Source organism: Mytilus edulis, unplaced genomic scaffold (genome assembly GCF_963676685.1).
Source record: "Mytilus edulis unplaced genomic scaffold, xbMytEdul2.2 SCAFFOLD_875, whole genome shotgun sequence".
NCBI classification, from domain to species: domain Eukaryota; kingdom Metazoa; phylum Mollusca; class Bivalvia; order Mytilida; family Mytilidae; genus Mytilus; species Mytilus edulis.
The window spans coordinates 1-18,921 of record NW_027268965.1 but is presented as its reverse complement, the minus strand read 5'-3'; the positions used below and the strand labels follow the sequence as shown (position 1 = coordinate 18,921).

Sequence of the window (18,921 nt, the reverse complement as noted above, 5' to 3'; positions counted from 1 at the left end):
GCGACAACAAAAATATTACATTACAAGGAAAGAAAATAACTTTTTAGAGAACAGACATAAAATAAAATGCAACTTATTTCACATGCACGAGAAGTAAAATTATTTACAACAATGAGTAAAACTATACAATTTACACAAACTCCTTAAAAAGAATACTAAGAAAGATATATAGAAAAAGTACACATGTAGCAGTGAAAAGCATTAGAGAATATTTTACTGGGGCTGTTTCGCAGGCTATTGAAGGGAAAGCTACTTTTCTATTTTAATTTATTTTCTCCCCAAATAGGGGAGTGAGCCGATCCTGGAGGTACTGCAATACCAGGCCAACTCGTGGCAAGAGCGGTGCAAGCACCTAACATCTCACCTAGTTGCAAAAATCAGTTTAATATCGAAGTACCCACATGGGGTACGTATCAGATATTAAGCTGATAAGAACAGATACTACACTTTGATCTTAGCCAAAAGGCCGAGAAGCGATACTCAAATCTCTCCGAGTTTCCAAAGCCTACAAATCCTATTTCTTACTCAAACACGGTGTTTTAATTTTAACCAAAGCTACACAACTTTTGCAAATTTATATACAAAAAGCACACGAAACACGAGATCTTGATTTGCTTCAAATACCTGACAGCATGAAACGATTTCTGCATGACAAAACGGGTGTGAAAATAAAAAGCGGCTTGTGAAATACGGCAAGTCGCGAGAATACATTTTTAAACGTATATCATACGTATACGTATTTAATCTTAATCGAACGAAATAACATGATCATGTTGATTCATCCTAGGTCCGACGAACGCAGTTTTTAAAGCCTAGGAAATTTCTAGGAAATTTCTTTAATCACAAAATAAATTCAACGCTTTTTCACAATCTGCACGGACTTTTCACTGTCTCGTTTAGTTAACACAAATATAAACAGTTCATCTGTTCTATTTTTTTTTAAGGAATTGACCGGTACAGCTATTTTTAAATAAATTTTAGAAGGAGGAAAAAACTTACCGGCCGACTGCAGTTTCCATCGTTTGCCCTCGTTCTGAGGCGACGTCGCTATTAACGATGATTGAAACAGTAGAAGGGGACGTAATTCTTTTCCCCGCGTTTTTCCGTAACGCTAAAAATTCATAGTTTCTTTTTAGGAACGAGAATACATTATTACACTGACATGTGCTGTTATAAATACAAGAAAGCGACAACAAAAATATTACATTACAAGGAAAGAAAATAACTTTTTAGAGAACAGACATAAAATAAAATGCAACTTATTTCACATGCACGAGAAGTAAAATTATTTACAACAATGAGTAAAACTATACAATTTACACAAACTCCTTAAAAAGAATACTAAGAAAGATATATAGAAAAAGTACACATGTAGCAGTGAAAAGCATTAGAGAATATTTTACTGGGGCTGTTTCGCAGGCTATTGAAGGGAAAGCTACTTTTCTATTTTAATTTATTTTCTCCCCAAATAGGGGAGTGAGCCGATCCTGGAGGTACTGCAATACCAGGCCAACTCGTGGCAAGAGCGGTGCAAGCACCTAACATCTCACCTAGTTGCAAAAATCAGTTTAATATCGAAGTACCCACATGGGGTACGTATCAGATATTAAGCTGATAAGAACAGATACTACACTTTGATCTTAGCCAAAAGGCCGAGAAGCGATACTCAAATCTCTCCGAGTTTCCAAAGCCTACAAATCCTATTTCTTACTCAAACACGGTGTTTTAATTTTAACCAAAGCTACACAACTTTTGCAAATTTATATACAAAAAGCACACGAAACACGAGATCTTGATTTGCTTCAAATACCTGACAGCATGAAACGATTTCTGCATGACAAAACGGGTGTGAAAATAAAAAGCGGCTTGTGAAATACGGCAAGTCGCGAGAATACATTTTTAAACGTATATCATACGTATACGTATTTAATCTTAATCGAACGAAATAACATGATCATGTTGATTCATCCTAGGTCCGACGAACGCAGTTTTTAAAGCCTAGGAAATTTCTAGGAAATTTCTTTAATCACAAAATAAATTCAACGCTTTTTCACAATCTGCACGGACTTTTCACTGTCTCGTTTAGTTAACACAAATATAAACAGTTCATCTGTTCTATTTTTTTTTAAGGAATTGACCGGTACAGCTATTTTTAAATAAATTTTAGAAGGAGGAAAAAACTTACCGGCCGACTGCAGTTTCCATCGTTTGCCCTCGTTCTGAGGCGACGTCGCTATTAACGATGATTGAAACAGTAGAAGGGGACGTAATTCTTTTCCCCGCGTTTTTCCGTAACGCTAAAAATTCATAGTTTCTTTTTAGGAACGAGAATACATTATTACACTGACATGTGCTGTTATAAATACAAGAAAGCGACAACAAAAATATTACATTACAAGGAAAGAAAATAACTTTTTAGAGAACAGACATAAAATAAAATGCAACTTATTTCACATGCACGAGAAGTAAAATTATTTACAACAATGAGTAAAACTATACAATTTACACAAACTCCTTAAAAAGAATACTAAGAAAGATATATAGAAAAAGTACACATGTAGCAGTGAAAAGCATTAGAGAATATTTTACTGGGGCTGTTTCGCAGGCTATTGAAGGGAAAGCTACTTTTCTATTTTAATTTATTTTCTCCCCAAATAGGGGAGTGAGCCGATCCTGGAGGTACTGCAATACCAGGCCAACTCGTGGCAAGAGCGGTGCAAGCACCTAACATCTCACCTAGTTGCAAAAATCAGTTTAATATCGAAGTACCCACATGGGGTACGTATCAGATATTAAGCTGATAAGAACAGATACTACACTTTGATCTTAGCCAAAAGGCCGAGAAGCGATACTCAAATCTCTCCGAGTTTCCAAAGCCTACAAATCCTATTTCTTACTCAAACACGGTGTTTTAATTTTAACCAAAGCTACACAACTTTTGCAAATTTATATACAAAAAGCACACGAAACACGAGATCTTGATTTGCTTCAAATACCTGACAGCATGAAACGATTTCTGCATGACAAAACGGGTGTGAAAATAAAAAGCGGCTTGTGAAATACGGCAAGTCGCGAGAATACATTTTTAAACGTATATCATACGTATACGTATTTAATCTTAATCGAACGAAATAACATGATCATGTTGATTCATCCTAGGTCCGACGAACGCAGTTTTTAAAGCCTAGGAAATTTCTAGGAAATTTCTTTAATCACAAAATAAATTCAACGCTTTTTCACAATCTGCACGGACTTTTCACTGTCTCGTTTAGTTAACACAAATATAAACAGTTCATCTGTTCTATTTTTTTTTAAGGAATTGACCGGTACAGCTATTTTTAAATAAATTTTAGAAGGAGGAAAAAACTTACCGGCCGACTGCAGTTTCCATCGTTTGCCCTCGTTCTGAGGCGACGTCGCTATTAACGATGATTGAAACAGTAGAAGGGGACGTAATTCTTTTCCCCGCGTTTTTCCGTAACGCTAAAAATTCATAGTTTCTTTTTAGGAACGAGAATACATTATTACACTGACATGTGCTGTTATAAATACAAGAAAGCGACAACAAAAATATTACATTACAAGGAAAGAAAATAACTTTTTAGAGAACAGACATAAAATAAAATGCAACTTATTTCACATGCACGAGAAGTAAAATTATTTACAACAATGAGTAAAACTATACAATTTACACAAACTCCTTAAAAAGAATACTAAGAAAGATATATAGAAAAAGTACACATGTAGCAGTGAAAAGCATTAGAGAATATTTTACTGGGGCTGTTTCGCAGGCTATTGAAGGGAAAGCTACTTTTCTATTTTAATTTATTTTCTCCCCAAATAGGGGAGTGAGCCGATCCTGGAGGTACTGCAATACCAGGCCAACTCGTGGCAAGAGCGGTGCAAGCACCTAACATCTCACCTAGTTGCAAAAATCAGTTTAATATCGAAGTACCCACATGGGGTACGTATCAGATATTAAGCTGATAAGAACAGATACTTTTTTTTATATTTCAAACATTTTATTAATAATAGATACTTATATTGAATACAATCAATAGTTAAAATCATATATCACAGATAGTCCGATTGTAACTCAATAATAAATAAATCCGAAAATTACTGAAAATTATTTACTTTTAGATATAAATCAAATTACCGAAAACAAATTTATAAAATTAATTTTCAAAAAACCCCAATTTTGATACTGAAAACCCCCCAATTTATAAATAAACAACAAAGTGTTTTTAAATTCCTTTTACAAATCTAGATATAAACTTTCCTTTAAATAATTTACCTTTATAATTAAAACAAGCTATTGTAAACTAGTATTATATTTAAATTTAACTATAAATAAATATCGTCCGTTAAATTTTACCTATAATGTTTACCTTTAACAAAATCAAAATACACAATACATAGTGATTACATTTAACATCAAAATCAATATCGTACACACACAACCCACTAAAGTCCATAATGCATTGTCATGTGTGCTACGACAATAACTTTTACCTTTAAATTTTTGAACTGAACTATTTTAAATTCTACATGTAATAAATACATGTCAAATTCCATGTTACTTTAAACTTTAAATGAGACCGTCAACTTCTTTATAATTGAAATAATTTGAGTTTACTACAATATCAAAATCTGCCTGTAAACTGTCTAATATTAACTGTTTATGCTTATGTCTGTCCGGTTCTTTACCAATTATATCCCGCAATTCCTTATCACTGATTATATACGTGGTTATCATATTCTGGTCACTTACGCGACCTAATGCCGGTTTAGGTTTCCCTTCTACATTATTAATTAAACACAGTTGGTATGTTTCCCTTTTAACATCAGTCACTTTTCGCTTTTTACCACTAACAACTTTGTACTGTACTTCTCCAGAAAGATCGTCCGGATCTGTCGCGATATCGGACCATAACTTGGAAACGGACGAGGACTTTTCGGTATCCACGGTCTCTTGTGACGTATCCACGGTCTCCTGTGTCGTATCCTTTGTAACGGGGGAAGTATCCTGTGTAACCTGCATATCTACCGGTGTATCATCACTAATGTCACTGTTTTGAGTCTCCGGAACCGAGACTGCTTCCAACGGAACTGTTGCCTGTTTGCCTGACGGACAGTTCTTACGAATATGTCCAACGGTTCTACACTTCAGGCATAACGGTGCCCTACCCACCACGGTAAGTAGACAGTCTTTACCTGCTATACTAGTACGGTATGGTAACGATTGTACATCCTTCTCTGAAATCTCCAATGTAACTTTAATGTTCCCATTAGCAAACGTTATTCCTTCGGATTTCTCCGTTTCACGTGAACAACTAACTATTTTGCCATACTGTTCTAAAAACGATTCAACTGCAGTTAGCTTTAACCACACTGGAAGCCACAAAACTTTCAATAACACTGTTCTTGTGTCTGCACGGCTTACTGCAACTCTGGTATCTAACGACGTAAAGTCCGAATTAATCACTTTATCAGCAATATCTTCAGTAGTAAAGGTTGTATACCAAACACCACCAATATCCACCTTGAAAATCGCTGTCACATCATCCGGGTTAACAATGTTCTTTAATGCACGGATAATCCAAGTACGTGTGTTAACTGGTGAGCCATCCGTAAACGAAAACTTCGCACTGCATCTAAGTAATCCATAATCTACTAAATCCATTTTAACACTTTAACTTTTAACTTTAACTTTTCATTCGCTTTAATCTTTGCCAAAAGGCCGAGAAGCGATACTCAAATCTCTCCGAGTTTCCAAAGCCTACAAATCCTATTTCTTACTCAAACACGGTGTTTTAATTTTAACCAAAGCTACACAACTTTTGCAAATTTATATACAAAAAGCACACGAAACACGAGATCTTGATTTGCTTCAAATACCTGACAGCATGAAACGATTTCTGCATGACAAAACGGGTGTGAAAATAAAAAGCGGCTTGTGAAATACGGCAAGTCGCGAGAATACATTTTTAAACGTATATCATACGTATACGTATTTAATCTTAATCGAACGAAATAACATGATCATGTTGATTCATCCTAGGTCCGACGAACGCAGTTTTTAAAGCCTAGGAAATTTCTAGGAAATTTCTTTAATCACAAAATAAATTCAACGCTTTTTCACAATCTGCACGGACTTTTCACTGTCTCGTTTAGTTAACACAAATATAAACAGTTCATCTGTTCTATTTTTTTTTAAGGAATTGACCGGTACAGCTATTTTTAAATAAATTTTAGAAGGAGGAAAAAACTTACCGGCCGACTGCAGTTTCCATCGTTTGCCCTCGTTCTGAGGCGACGTCGCTATTAACGATGATTGAAACAGTAGAAGGGGACGTAATTCTTTTCCCCGCGTTTTTCCGTAACGCTAAAAATTCATAGTTTCTTTTTAGGAACGAGAATACATTATTACACTGACATGTGCTGTTATAAATACAAGAAAGCGACAACAAAAATATTACATTACAAGGAAAGAAAATAACTTTTTAGAGAACAGACATAAAATAAAATGCAACTTATTTCACATGCACGAGAAGTAAAATTATTTACAACAATGAGTAAAACTATACAATTTACACAAACTCCTTAAAAAGAATACTAAGAAAGATATATAGAAAAAGTACACATGTAGCAGTGAAAAGCATTAGAGAATATTTTACTGGGGCTGTTTCGCAGGCTATTGAAGGGAAAGCTACTTTTCTATTTTAATTTATTTTCTCCCCAAATAGGGGAGTGAGCCGATCCTGGAGGTACTGCAATACCAGGCCAACTCGTGGCAAGAGCGGTGCAAGCACCTAACATCTCACCTAGTTGCAAAAATCAGTTTAATATCGAAGTACCCACATGGGGTACGTATCAGATATTAAGCTGATAAGAACAGATACTACACTTTGATCTTAGCCAAAAGGCCGAGAAGCGATACTCAAATCTCTCCGAGTTTCCAAAGCCTACAAATCCTATTTCTTACTCAAACACGGTGTTTTAATTTTAACCAAAGCTACACAACTTTTGCAAATTTATATACAAAAAGCACACGAAACACGAGATCTTGATTTGCTTCAAATACCTGACAGCATGAAACGATTTCTGCATGACAAAACGGGTGTGAAAATAAAAAGCGGCTTGTGAAATACGGCAAGTCGCGAGAATACATTTTTAAACGTATATCATACGTATACGTATTTAATCTTAATCGAACGAAATAACATGATCATGTTGATTCATCCTAGGTCCGACGAACGCAGTTTTTAAAGCCTAGGAAATTTCTAGGAAATTTCTTTAATCACAAAATAAATTCAACGCTTTTTCACAATCTGCACGGACTTTTCACTGTCTCGTTTAGTTAACACAAATATAAACAGTTCATCTGTTCTATTTTTTTTTAAGGAATTGACCGGTACAGCTATTTTTAAATAAATTTTAGAAGGAGGAAAAAACTTACCGGCCGACTGCAGTTTCCATCGTTTGCCCTCGTTCTGAGGCGACGTCGCTATTAACGATGATTGAAACAGTAGAAGGGGACGTAATTCTTTTCCCCGCGTTTTTCCGTAACGCTAAAAATTCATAGTTTCTTTTTAGGAACGAGAATACATTATTACACTGACATGTGCTGTTATAAATACAAGAAAGCGACAACAAAAATATTACATTACAAGGAAAGAAAATAACTTTTTAGAGAACAGACATAAAATAAAATGCAACTTATTTCACATGCACGAGAAGTAAAATTATTTACAACAATGAGTAAAACTATACAATTTACACAAACTCCTTAAAAAGAATACTAAGAAAGATATATAGAAAAAGTACACATGTAGCAGTGAAAAGCATTAGAGAATATTTTACTGGGGCTGTTTCGCAGGCTATTGAAGGGAAAGCTACTTTTCTATTTTAATTTATTTTCTCCCCAAATAGGGGAGTGAGCCGATCCTGGAGGTACTGCAATACCAGGCCAACTCGTGGCAAGAGCGGTGCAAGCACCTAACATCTCACCTAGTTGCAAAAATCAGTTTAATATCGAAGTACCCACATGGGGTACGTATCAGATATTAAGCTGATAAGAACAGATACTACACTTTGATCTTAGCCAAAAGGCCGAGAAGCGATACTCAAATCTCTCCGAGTTTCCAAAGCCTACAAATCCTATTTCTTACTCAAACACGGTGTTTTAATTTTAACCAAAGCTACACAACTTTTGCAAATTTATATACAAAAAGCACACGAAACACGAGATCTTGATTTGCTTCAAATACCTGACAGCATGAAACGATTTCTGCATGACAAAACGGGTGTGAAAATAAAAAGCGGCTTGTGAAATACGGCAAGTCGCGAGAATACATTTTTAAACGTATATCATACGTATACGTATTTAATCTTAATCGAACGAAATAACATGATCATGTTGATTCATCCTAGGTCCGACGAACGCAGTTTTTAAAGCCTAGGAAATTTCTAGGAAATTTCTTTAATCACAAAATAAATTCAACGCTTTTTCACAATCTGCACGGACTTTTCACTGTCTCGTTTAGTTAACACAAATATAAACAGTTCATCTGTTCTATTTTTTTTTAAGGAATTGACCGGTACAGCTATTTTTAAATAAATTTTAGAAGGAGGAAAAAACTTACCGGCCGACTGCAGTTTCCATCGTTTGCCCTCGTTCTGAGGCGACGTCGCTATTAACGATGATTGAAACAGTAGAAGGGGACGTAATTCTTTTCCCCGCGTTTTTCCGTAACGCTAAAAATTCATAGTTTCTTTTTAGGAACGAGAATACATTATTACACTGACATGTGCTGTTATAAATACAAGAAAGCGACAACAAAAATATTACATTACAAGGAAAGAAAATAACTTTTTAGAGAACAGACATAAAATAAAATGCAACTTATTTCACATGCACGAGAAGTAAAATTATTTACAACAATGAGTAAAACTATACAATTTACACAAACTCCTTAAAAAGAATACTAAGAAAGATATATAGAAAAAGTACACATGTAGCAGTGAAAAGCATTAGAGAATATTTTACTGGGGCTGTTTCGCAGGCTATTGAAGGGAAAGCTACTTTTCTATTTTAATTTATTTTCTCCCCAAATAGGGGAGTGAGCCGATCCTGGAGGTACTGCAATACCAGGCCAACTCGTGGCAAGAGCGGTGCAAGCACCTAACATCTCACCTAGTTGCAAAAATCAGTTTAATATCGAAGTACCCACATGGGGTACGTATCAGATATTAAGCTGATAAGAACAGATACTACACTTTGATCTTAGCCAAAAGGCCGAGAAGCGATACTCAAATCTCTCCGAGTTTCCAAAGCCTACAAATCCTATTTCTTACTCAAACACGGTGTTTTAATTTTAACCAAAGCTACACAACTTTTGCAAATTTATATACAAAAAGCACACGAAACACGAGATCTTGATTTGCTTCAAATACCTGACAGCATGAAACGATTTCTGCATGACAAAACGGGTGTGAAAATAAAAAGCGGCTTGTGAAATACGGCAAGTCGCGAGAATACATTTTTAAACGTATATCATACGTATACGTATTTAATCTTAATCGAACGAAATAACATGATCATGTTGATTCATCCTAGGTCCGACGAACGCAGTTTTTAAAGCCTAGGAAATTTCTAGGAAATTTCTTTAATCACAAAATAAATTCAACGCTTTTTCACAATCTGCACGGACTTTTCACTGTCTCGTTTAGTTAACACAAATATAAACAGTTCATCTGTTCTATTTTTTTTTAAGGAATTGACCGGTACAGCTATTTTTAAATAAATTTTAGAAGGAGGAAAAAACTTACCGGCCGACTGCAGTTTCCATCGTTTGCCCTCGTTCTGAGGCGACGTCGCTATTAACGATGATTGAAACAGTAGAAGGGGACGTAATTCTTTTCCCCGCGTTTTTCCGTAACGCTAAAAATTCATAGTTTCTTTTTAGGAACGAGAATACATTATTACACTGACATGTGCTGTTATAAATACAAGAAAGCGACAACAAAAATATTACATTACAAGGAAAGAAAATAACTTTTTAGAGAACAGACATAAAATAAAATGCAACTTATTTCACATGCACGAGAAGTAAAATTATTTACAACAATGAGTAAAACTATACAATTTACACAAACTCCTTAAAAAGAATACTAAGAAAGATATATAGAAAAAGTACACATGTAGCAGTGAAAAGCATTAGAGAATATTTTACTGGGGCTGTTTCGCAGGCTATTGAAGGGAAAGCTACTTTTCTATTTTAATTTATTTTCTCCCCAAATAGGGGAGTGAGCCGATCCTGGAGGTACTGCAATACCAGGCCAACTCGTGGCAAGAGCGGTGCAAGCACCTAACATCTCACCTAGTTGCAAAAATCAGTTTAATATCGAAGTACCCACATGGGGTACGTATCAGATATTAAGCTGATAAGAACAGATACTACACTTTGATCTTAGCCAAAAGGCCGAGAAGCGATACTCAAATCTCTCCGAGTTTCCAAAGCCTACAAATCCTATTTCTTACTCAAACACGGTGTTTTAATTTTAACCAAAGCTACACAACTTTTGCAAATTTATATACAAAAAGCACACGAAACACGAGATCTTGATTTGCTTCAAATACCTGACAGCATGAAACGATTTCTGCATGACAAAACGGGTGTGAAAATAAAAAGCGGCTTGTGAAATACGGCAAGTCGCGAGAATACATTTTTAAACGTATATCATACGTATACGTATTTAATCTTAATCGAACGAAATAACATGATCATGTTGATTCATCCTAGGTCCGACGAACGCAGTTTTTAAAGCCTAGGAAATTTCTAGGAAATTTCTTTAATCACAAAATAAATTCAACGCTTTTTCACAATCTGCACGGACTTTTCACTGTCTCGTTTAGTTAACACAAATATAAACAGTTCATCTGTTCTATTTTTTTTTAAGGAATTGACCGGTACAGCTATTTTTAAATAAATTTTAGAAGGAGGAAAAAACTTACCGGCCGACTGCAGTTTCCATCGTTTGCCCTCGTTCTGAGGCGACGTCGCTATTAACGATGATTGAAACAGTAGAAGGGGACGTAATTCTTTTCCCCGCGTTTTTCCGTAACGCTAAAAATTCATAGTTTCTTTTTAGGAACGAGAATACATTATTACACTGACATGTGCTGTTATAAATACAAGAAAGCGACAACAAAAATATTACATTACAAGGAAAGAAAATAACTTTTTAGAGAACAGACATAAAATAAAATGCAACTTATTTCACATGCACGAGAAGTAAAATTATTTACAACAATGAGTAAAACTATACAATTTACACAAACTCCTTAAAAAGAATACTAAGAAAGATATATAGAAAAAGTACACATGTAGCAGTGAAAAGCATTAGAGAATATTTTACTGGGGCTGTTTCGCAGGCTATTGAAGGGAAAGCTACTTTTCTATTTTAATTTATTTTCTCCCCAAATAGGGGAGTGAGCCGATCCTGGAGGTACTGCAATACCAGGCCAACTCGTGGCAAGAGCGGTGCAAGCACCTAACATCTCACCTAGTTGCAAAAATCAGTTTAATATCGAAGTACCCACATGGGGTACGTATCAGATATTAAGCTGATAAGAACAGATACTACACTTTGATCTTAGCCAAAAGGCCGAGAAGCGATACTCAAATCTCTCCGAGTTTCCAAAGCCTACAAATCCTATTTCTTACTCAAACACGGTGTTTTAATTTTAACCAAAGCTACACAACTTTTGCAAATTTATATACAAAAAGCACACGAAACACGAGATCTTGATTTGCTTCAAATACCTGACAGCATGAAACGATTTCTGCATGACAAAACGGGTGTGAAAATAAAAAGCGGCTTGTGAAATACGGCAAGTCGCGAGAATACATTTTTAAACGTATATCATACGTATACGTATTTAATCTTAATCGAACGAAATAACATGATCATGTTGATTCATCCTAGGTCCGACGAACGCAGTTTTTAAAGCCTAGGAAATTTCTAGGAAATTTCTTTAATCACAAAATAAATTCAACGCTTTTTCACAATCTGCACGGACTTTTCACTGTCTCGTTTAGTTAACACAAATATAAACAGTTCATCTGTTCTATTTTTTTTTAAGGAATTGACCGGTACAGCTATTTTTAAATAAATTTTAGAAGGAGGAAAAAACTTACCGGCCGACTGCAGTTTCCATCGTTTGCCCTCGTTCTGAGGCGACGTCGCTATTAACGATGATTGAAACAGTAGAAGGGGACGTAATTCTTTTCCCCGCGTTTTTCCGTAACGCTAAAAATTCATAGTTTCTTTTTAGGAACGAGAATACATTATTACACTGACATGTGCTGTTATAAATACAAGAAAGCGACAACAAAAATATTACATTACAAGGAAAGAAAATAACTTTTTAGAGAACAGACATAAAATAAAATGCAACTTATTTCACATGCACGAGAAGTAAAATTATTTACAACAATGAGTAAAACTATACAATTTACACAAACTCCTTAAAAAGAATACTAAGAAAGATATATAGAAAAAGTACACATGTAGCAGTGAAAAGCATTAGAGAATATTTTACTGGGGCTGTTTCGCAGGCTATTGAAGGGAAAGCTACTTTTCTATTTTAATTTATTTTCTCCCCAAATAGGGGAGTGAGCCGATCCTGGAGGTACTGCAATACCAGGCCAACTCGTGGCAAGAGCGGTGCAAGCACCTAACATCTCACCTAGTTGCAAAAATCAGTTTAATATCGAAGTACCCACATGGGGTACGTATCAGATATTAAGCTGATAAGAACAGATACTACACTTTGATCTTAGCCAAAAGGCCGAGAAGCGATACTCAAATCTCTCCGAGTTTCCAAAGCCTACAAATCCTATTTCTTACTCAAACACGGTGTTTTAATTTTAACCAAAGCTACACAACTTTTGCAAATTTATATACAAAAAGCACACGAAACACGAGATCTTGATTTGCTTCAAATACCTGACAGCATGAAACGATTTCTGCATGACAAAACGGGTGTGAAAATAAAAAGCGGCTTGTGAAATACGGCAAGTCGCGAGAATACATTTTTAAACGTATATCATACGTATACGTATTTAATCTTAATCGAACGAAATAACATGATCATGTTGATTCATCCTAGGTCCGACGAACGCAGTTTTTAAAGCCTAGGAAATTTCTAGGAAATTTCTTTAATCACAAAATAAATTCAACGCTTTTTCACAATCTGCACGGACTTTTCACTGTCTCGTTTAGTTAACACAAATATAAACAGTTCATCTGTTCTATTTTTTTTTAAGGAATTGACCGGTACAGCTATTTTTAAATAAATTTTAGAAGGAGGAAAAAACTTACCGGCCGACTGCAGTTTCCATCGTTTGCCCTCGTTCTGAGGCGACGTCGCTATTAACGATGATTGAAACAGTAGAAGGGGACGTAATTCTTTTCCCCGCGTTTTTCCGTAACGCTAAAAATTCATAGTTTCTTTTTAGGAACGAGAATACATTATTACACTGACATGTGCTGTTATAAATACAAGAAAGCGACAACAAAAATATTACATTACAAGGAAAGAAAATAACTTTTTAGAGAACAGACATAAAATAAAATGCAACTTATTTCACATGCACGAGAAGTAAAATTATTTACAACAATGAGTAAAACTATACAATTTACACAAACTCCTTAAAAAGAATACTAAGAAAGATATATAGAAAAAGTACACATGTAGCAGTGAAAAGCATTAGAGAATATTTTACTGGGGCTGTTTCGCAGGCTATTGAAGGGAAAGCTACTTTTCTATTTTAATTTATTTTCTCCCCAAATAGGGGAGTGAGCCGATCCTGGAGGTACTGCAATACCAGGCCAACTCGTGGCAAGAGCGGTGCAAGCACCTAACATCTCACCTAGTTGCAAAAATCAGTTTAATATCGAAGTACCCACATGGGGTACGTATCAGATATTAAGCTGATAAGAACAGATACTACACTTTGATCTTAGCCAAAAGGCCGAGAAGCGATACTCAAATCTCTCCGAGTTTCCAAAGCCTACAAATCCTATTTCTTACTCAAACACGGTGTTTTAATTTTAACCAAAGCTACACAACTTTTGCAAATTTATATACAAAAAGCACACGAAACACGAGATCTTGATTTGCTTCAAATACCTGACAGCATGAAACGATTTCTGCATGACAAAACGGGTGTGAAAATAAAAAGCGGCTTGTGAAATACGGCAAGTCGCGAGAATACATTTTTAAACGTATATCATACGTATACGTATTTAATCTTAATCGAACGAAATAACATGATCATGTTGATTCATCCTAGGTCCGACGAACGCAGTTTTTAAAGCCTAGGAAATTTCTAGGAAATTTCTTTAATCACAAAATAAATTCAACGCTTTTTCACAATCTGCACGGACTTTTCACTGTCTCGTTTAGTTAACACAAATATAAACAGTTCATCTGTTCTATTTTTTTTTAAGGAATTGACCGGTACAGCTATTTTTAAATAAATTTTAGAAGGAGGAAAAAACTTACCGGCCGACTGCAGTTTCCATCGTTTGCCCTCGTTCTGAGGCGACGTCGCTATTAACGATGATTGAAACAGTAGAAGGGGACGTAATTCTTTTCCCCGCGTTTTTCCGTAACGCTAAAAATTCATAGTTTCTTTTTAGGAACGAGAATACATTATTACACTGACATGTGCTGTTATAAATACAAGAAAGCGACAACAAAAATATTACATTACAAGGAAAGAAAATAACTTTTTAGAGAACAGACATAAAATAAAATGCAACTTATTTCACATGCACGAGAAGTAAAATTATTTACAACAATGAGTAAAACTATACAATTTACACAAACTCCTTAAAAAGAATACTAAGAAAGATATATAGAAAAAGTACACATGTAGCAGTGAAAAGCATTAGAGAATATTTTACTGGGGCTGTTTCGCAGGCTATTGAAGGGAAAGCTACTTTTCTATTTTAATTTATTTTCTCCCCAAATAGGGGAGTGAGCCGATCCTGGAGGTACTGCAATACCAGGCCAACTCGTGGCAAGAGCGGTGCAAGCACCTAACATCTCACCTAGTTGCAAAAATCAGTTTAATATCGAAGTACCCACATGGGGTACGTATCAGATATTAAGCTGATAAGAACAGATACTACACTTTGATCTTAGCCAAAAGGCCGAGAAGCGATACTCAAATCTCTCCGAGTTTCCAAAGCCTACAAATCCTATTTCTTACTCAAACACGGTGTTTTAATTTTAACCAAAGCTACACAACTTTTGCAAATTTATATACAAAAAGCACACGAAACACGAGATCTTGATTTGCTTCAAATACCTGACAGCATGAAACGATTTCTGCATGACAAAACGGGTGTGAAAATAAAAAGCGGCTTGTGAAATACGGCAAGTCGCGAGAATACATTTTAAACGTATATCATACGTATACGTATTTAATCTTAATCGAACGAAATAACATGATCATGTTGATTCATCCTAGGTCCGACGAACGCAGTTTTTAAAGCCTAGGAAATTTCTAGGAAATTTCTTTAATCACAAAATAAATTCAACGCTTTTTCACAATCTGCACGGACTTTTCACTGTCTCGTTTAGTTAACACAAATATAAACAGTTCATCTGTTCTATTTTTTTTTAAGGAATTGACCGGTACAGCTATTTTTAAATAAATTTTAGAAGGAGGAAAAAACTTACCGGCCGACTGCAGTTTCCATCGTTTGCCCTCGTTCTGAGGCGACGTCGCTATTAACGATGATTGAAACAGTAGAAGGGGACGTAATTCTTTTCCCCGCGTTTTTCCGTAACGCTAAAAATTCATAGTTTCTTTTTAGGAACGAGAATACATTATTACACTGACATGTGCTGTTATAAATACAAGAAAGCGACAACAAAAATATTACATTACAAGGAAAGAAAATAACTTTTTAGAGAACAGACATAAAATAAAATGCAACTTATTTCACATGCACGAGAAGTAAAATTATTTACAACAATGAGTAAAACTATACAATTTACACAAACTCCTTAAAAAGAATACTAAGAAAGATATATAGAAAAAGTACACATGTAGCAGTGAAAAGCATTAGAGAATATTTTACTGGGGCTGTTTCGCAGGCTATTGAAGGGAAAGCTACTTTTCTATTTTAATTTATTTTCTCCCCAAATAGGGGAGTGAGCCGATCCTGGAGGTACTGCAATACCAGGCCAACTCGTGGCAAGAGCGGTGCAAGCACCTAACATCTCACCTAGTTGCAAAAATCAGTTTAATATCGAAGTACCCACATGGGGTACGTATCAGATATTAAGCTGATAAGAACAGATACTACACTTTGATCTTAGCCAAAAGGCCGAGAAGCGATACTCAAATCTCTCCGAGTTTCCAAAGCCTACAAATCCTATTTCTTACTCAAACACGGTGTTTTAATTTTAACCAAAGCTACACAACTTTTGCAAATTTATATACAAAAAGCACACGAAACACGAGATCTTGATTTGCTTCAAATACCTGACAGCATGAAACGATTTCTGCATGACAAAACGGGTGTGAAAATAAAAAGCGGCTTGTGAAATACGGCAAGTCGCGAGAATACATTTTAAACGTATATCATACGTATACGTATTTAATCTTAATCGAACGAAATAACATGATCATGTTGATTCATCCTAGGTCCGACGAACGCAGTTTTTAAAGCCTAGGAAATTTCTAGGAATTTCTTTAATCACAAAATAAATTCAACGCTTTTTCACAATCTGCACGGACTTTTCACTGTCTCGTTTAGTTAACACAAATATAAACAGTTCATCTGTTCTATTTTTTTTTAAGGAATTGACCGGTACAGCTATTTTTAAATAAATTTTAGAAGGAGGAAAAAACTTACCGGCCGACTGCAGTTTCCATCGTTTGCCCTCGTTCTGAGGCGACGTCGCTATTAACGATGATTGAAACAGTAGAAGGGGACGTAATTCTTTTCCCCGCGTTTTTCCGTAACGCTAAAAATTCATAGTTTCTTTTTAGGAACGAGAATACATTATTACACTGACATGTGCTGTTATAAATACAAGAAAGCGACAACAAAAATATTACATTACAAGGAAAGAAAATAACTTTTTAGAGAACAGACATAAAATAAAATGCAACTTATTTCACATGCACGAGAAGTAAAATTATTTACAACAATGAGTAAAACTATACAATTTACACAAACTCCTTAAAAAGAATACTAAGAAAGATATATAGAAAAAGTACACATGTAGCAGTGAAAAGCATTAGAGAATATTTTACTGGGGCTGTTTCGCAGGCTATTGAAGGGAAAGCTACTTTTCTATTTTAATTTATTTTCTCCCCAAATAGGGGAGTGAGCCGATCCTGGAGGTACTGCAATACCAGGCCAACTCGTGGCAAGAGCGGTGCAAGCACCTAACATCTCACCTAGTTGCAAAAATCAGTTTAATATCGAAGTACCCACATGGGGTACGTATCAGATATTAAGCTGATAAGAACAGATACTACACTTTGATCTTAGCCAAAAGGCCGAGAAGCGATACTCAAATCTCTCCGAGTTTCCAAAGCCTACAAATCCTATTTCTTACTCAAACACGGTGTTTTAATTTTAACCAAAGCTACACAACTTTTGCAAATTTATATACAAAAAGCACACGAAACACGAGATCTTGATTTGCTTCAAATACCTGACAGCATGAAACGATTTCTGCATGACAAAACGGGTGTGAAAATAAAAAGCGGCTTGTGAAATACGGCAAGTCGCGAGAATACATTTTTAAACGTATATCATACGTATACGTATTTAATCTTAATCGAACGAAATAACATGATCATGTTGATTCATCCTAGGTCCGACGAACGCAGTTTTAAAGCCTAGGAAATTTCTAGGAAATTTCTTTAATCACAAAATAAATTCAACGCTTTTTCACAATCTGCACGGACTTTTCACTGTCTCGTTTAGTTAACACAAATATAAACAGTTCATCTGTTCTATTTTTTTTTAAGGAATTGACCGGTACAGCTATTTTTAAATAAATTTTAGAAGGAGGAAAAAACTTACCGGCCGACTGCAGTTTCCATCGTTTGCCCTCGTTCTGAGGCGACGTCGCTATTAACGATGATTGAAACAGTAGAAGGGGACGTAATTCTTTTCCCCGCGTTTTTCCGTAACGCTAAAAATTCATAGTTTCTTTTTAGGAACGAGAATACATTATTACACTGACATGTGCTGTTATAAATACAAGAAAGCGACAACAAAAATATTACATTACAAGGAAAGAAAATAACTTTTTAGAGAACAGACATAAAATAAAATGCAACTTATTTCACATGCACGAGAAGTAAAATTATTTACAACAATGAGTAAAACTATACAATTTACACAAACTCCTTAAAAAGAATACTAAGAAAGATATATAGAAAAAGTACACATGTAGCAGTGAAAAGCATTAGAGAATATTTTACTGGGGCTGTTTCGCAGGCTATTGAAGGGAAAGCTACTTTTCTATTTTAATTTATTTTCTCCCCAAATAGGGGAGTGAGCCGATCCTGGAGGTACTGCAATACCAGGCCAACTCGTGGCAAGAGCGGTGCAAGCACCTAACATCTCACCTAGTTGCAAAAATCAGTTTAATATCGAAGTACCCACATGGGGTACGTATCAGATATTAAGCTGATAAGAACAGATACTACACTTTGATCTTAGCCAAAAGGCCGAGAAGCGATACTCAAATCTCTCCGAGTTTCCAAAGCCTACAAATCCTATTTCTTACTCAAACACGGTGTTTTAATTTTAACCAAAGCTACACAACTTTTGCAAATTTATATACAAAAAGCACACGAAACACGA

At 35.3% G+C, this 18,921-nt stretch overlaps 15 non-coding genes across 15 annotated transcripts; all 15 read right to left on the bottom strand.

Annotated features, from left to right (window-relative positions):
• Positions 1-285: 285 nt before the first annotated feature.
• Positions 286-478, bottom strand: LOC139509165 (U2 spliceosomal RNA). Its single transcript, XR_011661596.1, has one exon. It is a non-coding gene; the product is annotated as a U2 spliceosomal RNA (small nuclear RNA).
• A 993-nt stretch (positions 479-1,471) lies between these two features.
• On the bottom strand, positions 1,472-1,664 carry LOC139509164 (U2 spliceosomal RNA). Its single transcript, XR_011661595.1, has one exon. It is a non-coding gene; the product is annotated as a U2 spliceosomal RNA (small nuclear RNA).
• A 993-nt stretch (positions 1,665-2,657) lies between these two features.
• Positions 2,658-2,850, bottom strand: LOC139509163 (U2 spliceosomal RNA). Its single transcript, XR_011661593.1, has one exon. It is a non-coding gene; the product is annotated as a U2 spliceosomal RNA (small nuclear RNA).
• Positions 2,851-3,843: 993 nt separating this feature from the next.
• On the bottom strand, positions 3,844-4,037 carry LOC139509178 (U2 spliceosomal RNA). Its single transcript, XR_011661608.1, has one exon. It is a non-coding gene; the product is annotated as a U2 spliceosomal RNA (small nuclear RNA).
• A 2,711-nt stretch (positions 4,038-6,748) lies between these two features.
• Positions 6,749-6,941, bottom strand: LOC139509162 (U2 spliceosomal RNA). The gene has a single exon (XR_011661592.1). It is a non-coding gene; the product is annotated as a U2 spliceosomal RNA (small nuclear RNA).
• Positions 6,942-7,934: 993 nt separating this feature from the next.
• Positions 7,935-8,127, bottom strand: LOC139509161 (U2 spliceosomal RNA). The gene has a single exon (XR_011661591.1). It is a non-coding gene; the product is annotated as a U2 spliceosomal RNA (small nuclear RNA).
• A 993-nt stretch (positions 8,128-9,120) lies between these two features.
• LOC139509160 (U2 spliceosomal RNA) lies at positions 9,121-9,313 on the bottom strand. Its single transcript, XR_011661590.1, has one exon. It is a non-coding gene; the product is annotated as a U2 spliceosomal RNA (small nuclear RNA).
• Positions 9,314-10,306: 993 nt separating this feature from the next.
• LOC139509159 (U2 spliceosomal RNA) lies at positions 10,307-10,499 on the bottom strand. Its single transcript, XR_011661589.1, has one exon. It is a non-coding gene; the product is annotated as a U2 spliceosomal RNA (small nuclear RNA).
• A 993-nt stretch (positions 10,500-11,492) lies between these two features.
• LOC139509157 (U2 spliceosomal RNA) lies at positions 11,493-11,685 on the bottom strand. The gene has a single exon (XR_011661588.1). It is a non-coding gene; the product is annotated as a U2 spliceosomal RNA (small nuclear RNA).
• Positions 11,686-12,678: 993 nt separating this feature from the next.
• On the bottom strand, positions 12,679-12,871 carry LOC139509156 (U2 spliceosomal RNA). The gene has a single exon (XR_011661587.1). It is a non-coding gene; the product is annotated as a U2 spliceosomal RNA (small nuclear RNA).
• A 993-nt stretch (positions 12,872-13,864) lies between these two features.
• Positions 13,865-14,057, bottom strand: LOC139509182 (U2 spliceosomal RNA). The gene has a single exon (XR_011661611.1). It is a non-coding gene; the product is annotated as a U2 spliceosomal RNA (small nuclear RNA).
• A 993-nt stretch (positions 14,058-15,050) lies between these two features.
• LOC139509181 (U2 spliceosomal RNA) lies at positions 15,051-15,243 on the bottom strand. The gene has a single exon (XR_011661610.1). It is a non-coding gene; the product is annotated as a U2 spliceosomal RNA (small nuclear RNA).
• A 992-nt stretch (positions 15,244-16,235) lies between these two features.
• Positions 16,236-16,428, bottom strand: LOC139509179 (U2 spliceosomal RNA). Its single transcript, XR_011661609.1, has one exon. It is a non-coding gene; the product is annotated as a U2 spliceosomal RNA (small nuclear RNA).
• A 991-nt stretch (positions 16,429-17,419) lies between these two features.
• Positions 17,420-17,612, bottom strand: LOC139509167 (U2 spliceosomal RNA). Its single transcript, XR_011661598.1, has one exon. It is a non-coding gene; the product is annotated as a U2 spliceosomal RNA (small nuclear RNA).
• A 992-nt stretch (positions 17,613-18,604) lies between these two features.
• LOC139509155 (U2 spliceosomal RNA) lies at positions 18,605-18,797 on the bottom strand. The gene has a single exon (XR_011661586.1). It is a non-coding gene; the product is annotated as a U2 spliceosomal RNA (small nuclear RNA).
• Between the last annotated feature and the right edge of the window lie 124 nt (positions 18,798-18,921).